The sequence below is a fragment of the Alligator sinensis genome, unplaced genomic scaffold, assembly GCF_000455745.1.
Source record: "Alligator sinensis unplaced genomic scaffold, ASM45574v1 scaffold169_1, whole genome shotgun sequence".
Lineage (NCBI taxonomy): Eukaryota > Metazoa > Chordata > Crocodylia > Alligatoridae > Alligator > Alligator sinensis.
In genome coordinates this window covers 1,632,764-1,640,357 of record NW_005841924.1, presented here as the reverse complement: position 1 = coordinate 1,640,357, position 7,594 = coordinate 1,632,764, and the positions used below count along the sequence as shown (strand labels likewise).

Below are 7,594 nucleotides of genomic sequence, written 5' to 3'. Positions count from 1 at the left end.
GGCAGTCACCACCTTCCTCATCAAGGGCCAGAGCAGGTAGGGAGCATGTGTGTTTGTTTATAAATGCAAAACAAAAAGTAAAGGTTTTTGGATGTCAGTAGTTTAAAATGCTTTGCACTTTTACTAAATATCAGTTATCGGATTGGCATTGGCCAATACAGTTGGTTAATCATCGGCTATTGGTATTGGCCAAGAAAATCTTTATCGGTACACCCCTAGTAATAACTGAGAGACAATGAGGTCCTGCAAGACTGCTCCAGGAGCTAGCAGGCTTGGGGAGAAACTTACTGAAAATCAGGGGTGTGTAAAAGACAGCCCACAGGCTTCATATGGCCCACCATAATTCATTATTAAATGTATATGTATCTGAAAAGCAAATGAGTTGGTCTGGTGTCCCACTGTGCATATTTTTGTTAATTTGTGCATAAGCCTGCAAGCACAGGCCATTTTGCTGCTCACTAACATACTGTAGATTTACATCCAGTTATAGTGGGTCCCAGTAGTGGTGGTCTTCCATTGAAAATCTATCTTACTTAAAAGTTACCTTGCAATAGTTTGTGTATAGACTAATGGTTACATTTTGTTGTTTGGGTTACCAAGAAAACCAAAGACTCAGAAAGACTGTATAGGAAGGGTGTAAAGTAAATTCTCTTCAAAGGTGGGGGAGAAACTTGCTTCTGAATTTGAATCCTTCCTGTGCCATCAAACATCCTTTAAGGTACAAAGTTTAGGCATCCCTGTATCTAGGGTATGCCCTCTTTCTTGTTAAGTCATGTAAATTATCCTTTTCTAAGTTCTCTTTGATGACAGGATTTTTTCAGCCAGCTAGAACTTCAGTCCAGCTGCCCAATGGTACACCTGTCATAGTAGACGCTTTGGCTGCATGTTAACAGGAATGATATATTTCTATCTTTTTTTCCAGGATAACTTCTGAGATAAGTTGCTGGGCTCAGTGATGAATCTTGGCATGTTATATATTTATTCCATTTAATACATAGTTTTTTTTCTGAGGCTTTTGCTTTCAAAGACATTTATACATCTGTCTATACTGTTGTTGCATTTCTATCTTTCACATTCATATGGTAGAGTGGACATAATATTCAAATCGACAGTTCACAGATTAGTCTGTAAATTGTAGATTTTTTATGGCCAAATCTTGTTAAAGCTTGGGACTGCAACTGCTGCCTTTCTAATTTATTACATTATTTCTTTCTGGATGTCCTCACTGGCTTGCAAAATATGTGAATTGATCCACCTCTTGTATTGGGTCTGTGGGTCATTTACCTTTTTAATATGTTTTTGAGGCAAGTTCATTCCTGATATAACTTGTATATTCTACTGGGGAGAAGTATGCCTTGTCGTTTCTTGTCCTGTCTCTGTGTGAAGTAAGCAACAAAAAGTTCCTATCATTGGTCACTGAGTAGCATAAACAGGCATCTAGAGCCTGTGTTTCTCCTACATTAATTTAGCTTTCTTTGTGATGATCCGTCTGTCCATATTGCTATCAATTTGCAGTTGTATTTAGCTTCTCTGGGTGTTTTAAGCAGGAAAATCAGGCTTATTGGTTTGCTTTAATCTCTCAGCTATTTCTGCAGTACTTTGTATAGTGGTTGATTTCTCTCAGTGTTTGGCTAATAGTGCATGTTACTGAAAATGTGAACGGCATTCCATACATGTGCAGTAGCAGCTGGAGCATGCCATGGATCTACAGAGGTAAGGCAGGCTGGCACACACCCTGAAAAAAAAACAACTCCAAATCCAAGTGCATTTTGAGGTCGTTAATATGTCACCAGCAGCACAACAGTTAGAAGGGGCCATTTAATTAACATTAATTGCTCACGGCCCATTGTGTAGCTCATGAAGGATTTACTGAAAAGCACCTCATAAAAAATCACTTCTTTTAGGGAAGCGAATCCAAGCTTATATATATATAACTGGAGTTTGAATATATATTTCACGCCTAATGAAGTCATAGCAATATTATTTGTATTTGCATAATATTTGTGGAATGTTTTGAGACATTTTTAGTTCAGAGTGCAGTGAGAGGACAAAGAATCACAGACAAAGCCCAGCTCTAGCTTGCATTGTGTTTTAGGATTTTTATATAGCTGTAGATTAGAATCTCCTTTGCACAGACAGAACCTGATTTATCAAGATTCTCATCTCCTTTTTCCTTCTTTGTTCACATTTCTTTCATCTCATTTTTGTATGGGTGATTTTATTCTCTGATAGAGACTGCATCTTTTTTTTTCCTACAGCTTGTTGGCTACAAAGAGGAAGAAGTGACAGATTTGAAATAAAGGTAATGATAGGTAATGGTTCATATAACTCTGCCAGCGCAATCAGAGAAAAGCACTCAGAGCACTTTCAAATGATAGCTCCTGTACACAATAAAGTTAGCAGGTTAGAATGAAAAAGAGGATTAGTGGTGTAGGGGCAGAACTTTGCTGTTGTATTGTAAGAACAAAAGACATTTTGGGACCTGGAACATGATGCCTTTTAATATTTACTAGTATCGTAATCCCAGCTGTCTATTTTTTCCAGCCCTTCAGTTGTCTCCTACTCCATAAATAACTACACATTTTTTTAAATCACATAGATTCATGGATTATAACCAGAGGGACCATTATAAGTACTTCATCTGGCCATATCATTTAATTCCTCTCCAAACTAGAATGTATTTTAGAGCACCTAACAGTGACTTAAAACTGGACAGTGAGAATTTACCACAAACTTTGATTAGTGGCAGTGTGTTTAAAAGGCTTTCTGTAACACATTCTATATATTTATTAGCTATTGGGTGAAGTAGTTCTGCACAAGCTCCTTTTATACTATGTTCCCTAATCTTTAATTCTTTTTCCATAACTTTTAAGATGAAGTCTGAATTGGGAAAAGGAGGAAATTGATCTTGGATTTCTCACAATGCAAATAAGTACCCTAACCACAGTGCTGTTAGCTACTCAGGTAGGACACTGCCTCCTCTTCCTTGTATATTTGTTTTCTGTTGTTGGGTTTATTTTTTCCCCATAAGAAACTTCTATATGTCTCTGTTTTATCTGACACAATGTGGAATTGGGAGAATTTTTCAAGTTGTGAAAACGTTTACAGTATGGGACAGCTATTTTCTGCTGAACTCTTAATAACAGCAAAAATAGCGTGCACACAATATGCCTGGTGGAGTTGTCATTTTCATCTCTTTTATTTGTCTCCTTGCTAATACATCATGGTAGCTTTATTTTTCTTTCTTGGATTCAGGTCTTCATGGTTGAAGATTTTTTCCAAATAACCCCTTTTTGTAATCATCGCACTATACAGTTGTTCCATTTAGCACATATTCCCCAACCAATTATTTAACATTTTTCTACACTGAACTGCAAGTACCATCTGTTGGCCTAATTACCTAAATGGTTCAAATCCTTTTGAATCCAGTTGTATTACTCCTCATTATTTGCTGTAACCCTAATTTTAGTATCATCTGCAAATCTGGAAACCTTATTTAAACTGATGTTTTCTAAATCACAACGTAGTTGATGCTCCGAGTAGTAATACAGTATAACAGAGGGTGCAATGGTAAAGCAGATACAGTGTCTTGCTATGGTTCTGGAGCCTTGAGTTCAAGCCCTATTGTGGATTTACACCACCAGCTCTAAATGGTTATTTGTACTGGGAAGTCCAAGGTGGCTAGATGTGACACTAGCCAAGTTTTTTTAACCACACAGACCCAATGGGTAGTTAGGCTTGAGTTGACTGCACAGCATGCTTTTTAAATTCAAATTTGCCCTGAATTGTATCTGATGACCTTAATATGGCACTTGATCTTAAAAAATAGGCATTGTGTTGAACGAATGAATGAATGAATGAATGAATACATCCTGCAAGGAACTGAATGGTTCCACTCCATTTGATAGTATCTCATTAAACTGGTCCTATTAATGTATTAAATCTCATGATACTTTTGAGGTTGGTAAACTGTTATTACTACCCCAATTTTCCATACTGAGGCAGGAGGTTTGTCTAATCAAAGGCCAGAGAGAAATAGTGTCATAGCCAGCACTCAAGCCTGAAACTTAGAAATTAAAAATATACTGTCACACCAAAATCATCAAGCTCTTGATATAGACATTTAAATCTCCTAAAGGTTCATTGCCAGATTATACCACCAATACTCTTAGGAGAGACATGTGTCAGGCAGCTTTTTAAAAATGAGGAGTGTTAAATATGTTAACCTCTACACTGACAAACCTGTAATTTTATTCATGGTTCATTATGGGCTGAATTTTGAAAAGTAGTCTACAATTTTGCACCCACAGTTTTGCACTAGACATAATTTTAGGTGCAATTTTGCAAGTAAAAATAATTGAAGGCACACTGCATGTCATTAATACATGCCAGGAATTAGGTAATTAGATGTCTAATGTGCTTACAATATTTGTGCCCACAGAATTGCAACTGTACAAAACCAGAGGCAGAAACAAGGCCTTTCTGAAAATCAGAGCACATGGCACATCTCTTCAAATTATTTTAATCACAGTTAGGCTCTGGTCCTGCAATGTGTAGGCCCTGCCTATACTAGAAAAAACTTTGCTAGTATTCTCTCTACCTTAATAGCTATGCTGGCAAACCTTACTAATGCATTTACAGCTTGTAACAATTACCCAAACAAAATGATATATACTGTCAAAAGCACTCTTTTGCTGGTATAACTGCATCCAGACCAGGATTTTTGCTGGAATAAAAATTCAATAAAGACATCACAACACTAATTGATGCTGCTTCACAGGCAGAATTTTCTAGAGTTGTTGTGGCCTTAGACTCTCCTCTTCATTAAATGTGATCTCAGTATGCTGGTCTTAATTATTTCTTTACCTTACATGCTTTACATATTATCACATATATAAACAGACTTCTTCCAGAAAAGCATTGTAGAGTCATTTGCAGTACTACTTAGTAGTGGTATTATAAAAGTGCCTCTAAACCTAAAACCTTCACTATATTTTACAGATTACACATGGCAGTACTGACAGGATGATCAGAAGAGAAATTACAATTAGTCATTGTACTTAGTTTCAGATAAGAAAATCAAATCTGGGATTTGCTTATACATAGGACATCCAAATGAGTCAGGTTTTTCTTGTGTAAATAAAACCCATTTGTGCTGCAGCAGCAACAGAAGTACCACTGTAGGTTAAAAGTGACTCGATGTTTCCTTTTTATACCCAGATTCTGGGGGTTTTAACATCCTGGCCAACTGGAATTCCCAAGTCATTAGCCAAAATTGTCTTGAATATTCAAAATTGATTTACATTTGTTGAGCTTTGAAGGTATTCAGAAAAGAACGTGAGATGATGCATGAAAGAGGTACCAAATTCTGACTTCAGTGTAAGGATAAAGCTAAAAAGGGTATCTTACAGTACAATTACTGTAGTTCACTCTTTGTTGTCTCAGAATCTGAGGACTTCACACTCCACAGCAGAACTGTGGAGAGGATCATTTGTGTGGGATGATCAGGAGTCAAGGTGAATGGGCCTACACATGCAAATATTTAGATCTCCCTGTAATTAATAAAAGGCAACACCCTCTGCTAGAATTACTCTTGCTCCAGTCAACAGTACTTTTTACATGGGCAGCATCTGAGAGTTGCATGAGCACTTCTCAGGGCAAATCATTATTGTTTTGTGTGACAAATTAAAGTGAACCACATTTTGGACTGGATTGCACAAGTATTTTCTTATCACTTTCTAGAGCTAAAATGACTTAATTAAAAATACTCCAAGCTTACTTGAAACTCAAACATATTCAAATACAGTAATTAGGAAAAAAATGCTTGTGGAGCAAAGCACTCGCCAAATCTTCTCTCCATCATGTTCCAAAATTCAATAATCTGCTGTACATCTGCAAATAAGAAATGAAAAGGGGGTCATGACAGGGAGAGTTTACATTATATTTCTTTCATTCCAGGATATGAGTCACAGGAAAAACCAGTGGCCTTTATTAGATTGGAATTTAATTTGAGATTCTTTCTAAATGAACATTTTTCTCATGTTTATTGACTAATATACAATGAATTGAAGAACTTTTCAACTTAGTATTGAAAACACTAAATTTTACATAAAGCTAATCATTGCATGGAATCTAGTCCCCTTTTTCTGCTTTTGTTATTTTTGTCTCTTTCAAGCTACCAAAAAAAATTTAAAAAAGAAAATGTTCAGCATGTGTAGGAATTTATTTTCAAATCCATGTTTTCCAAATACTGGTGTACCAGTTATATGATGTTTGTTCTGGATGCCAAGTCTGATGCATCAGAGCAAATGTTGTTACTATCCTAAATTTCATTTAACTAGTGGAGAGAAAACCACTGTTCACTCGAATGAGCATTATTGTGGTTATAAAATAAAACACTTAAAAGAAAATTAGACATTGTAACATATCATGGGCCTGGCAGTCAGGTTGATTGAGGATGCTTTGGCATCTGGGCATAGGGAGGTAAATTGAGGGCACTATATTATTAATGCTATGTTATACATAGTAGACTGAAATTCAGCCCTCAAGTTGATGATTTCCCAGCAGTCTCAGTAACTGGGAGGTGGGATTTTCATTGTTTCCAGTGTGAGAGGTCAAGGATTATGTCCTTAATTTATTTTCCGTGTGTGTGTGTGTGTGTGTGTGTTTGTCTCTCAACCCTAATTTTCACTTTTTATAGAGTAATTATGTGTCATACAGATTTGAACCAGTGGTTCCAAGCAAATTGAAGCTGGCATTTCAGGGGAAGGATGATGCATTATAAACATCTTTTTTCTTGCCCACAGCTATTGTGACTGAGGTCACTGAAGCAGTCAAGCAGCAACTGCACATCACAATTGAGGCTAACAAACAAAACAAAGCATCTGATAATAGAGGGCCAGTGGAGAAGAGAATTGCTCTTCATGAGACTTGACAATAATTTTGTTAAGAAAGAAAAGACTATGGTTCTCTTGTTTTCACATCTTCTTTTCATCTTTGTTTTCAGTTGGGTGCTTTGTGGTTCCAGTGTGTAACCAGAGTGGATGTTCTTCTGGATCCTTTTGGTGAAATGCTTGCCTGTGAACACAGGAGACTGGACTCACTGGCCCATGTGGTGCCTTCAGTCCTATGTTCTTGTATTTTTAGCAAAAAGAGGTGCTGCAGCACTGGCCTATGCCACAGTTCCCCTGGTATACAAGGCAAAGTTTGATACCACAAAACTCCAGAGTCACTCATTTGTGGCTATTAATTTCCATATTGTCAACCTGCAGAATTCAGAAATCAGCAGCTGTATTCTCAAATATGAGAATGCTGCCCATATAATTATATGTTATATGTCACATTTTCAACATCCTCTGCTCACCCCAGTATGTGTGTGACAATATATATGTGTGTGACAGTATGTGTGTTCCAAATTCTCTCAAATCTATACAGTAGTACAGCACTGCAGGAGTTCTCATTAGAAACCCTGTTAAATATGTGCACCTCTTCCTTTTACCCATGTGGTGTTAATATGTAGACCTGAACAAGTTCATTTACCCTATCTTTTCTTTTAAGGCCTCCCACTCTTGCACTAACTTCAGTGGAAGCGCCA

The 7,594-nt window shown here is 36.9% G+C and overlaps 1 long non-coding RNA gene across 1 annotated transcript; it reads left to right on the top strand.

The window, feature by feature from the left end:
* The first annotated feature begins 2,232 nt into the window (after positions 1 to 2,232).
* Positions 2,233 to 6,879, top strand: LOC102373128. The gene is made up of 3 exons (XR_323287.1): positions 2,233 to 2,302; positions 2,874 to 2,964; positions 6,807 to 6,879. It is a non-coding gene; the product is annotated as an uncharacterized LOC102373128 (long non-coding RNA).
* The last annotated feature ends 715 nt before the right edge of the window (positions 6,880 to 7,594 follow it).